Below are 244 nucleotides of genomic sequence, written 5' to 3'. Positions count from 1 at the left end.
GACTTGGAGTGCGTTTTGGAGAAGACAGAGGAAGAAAGAAATTACCAACATGATAAAGTACTTAGTATTGCTTATTATGTACATTGTGATTCGTTATATTCGTTATCCGCGTATCATTCTCGTCGCAGTACCGATTGCATGTCATGGTTCGTCGAAGAACTAAAAAATTTAGCGCAAAGTATTTTATGTATTTTGTCAGCTAATGTCCCCATGGTAAATTTAACATCTGATGAATGGGAAAAAT

This window comes from Formica exsecta, unplaced genomic scaffold (genome assembly GCF_003651465.1).
Source record: "Formica exsecta isolate Colony F162 unplaced genomic scaffold, ASM365146v1 scaffold110, whole genome shotgun sequence".
Lineage (NCBI taxonomy): Eukaryota > Metazoa > Arthropoda > Insecta > Hymenoptera > Formicidae > Formica > Formica exsecta.
The sequence above is the reverse complement of the archived record's forward strand: the minus strand, read 5'-3'. Positions refer to the sequence as shown.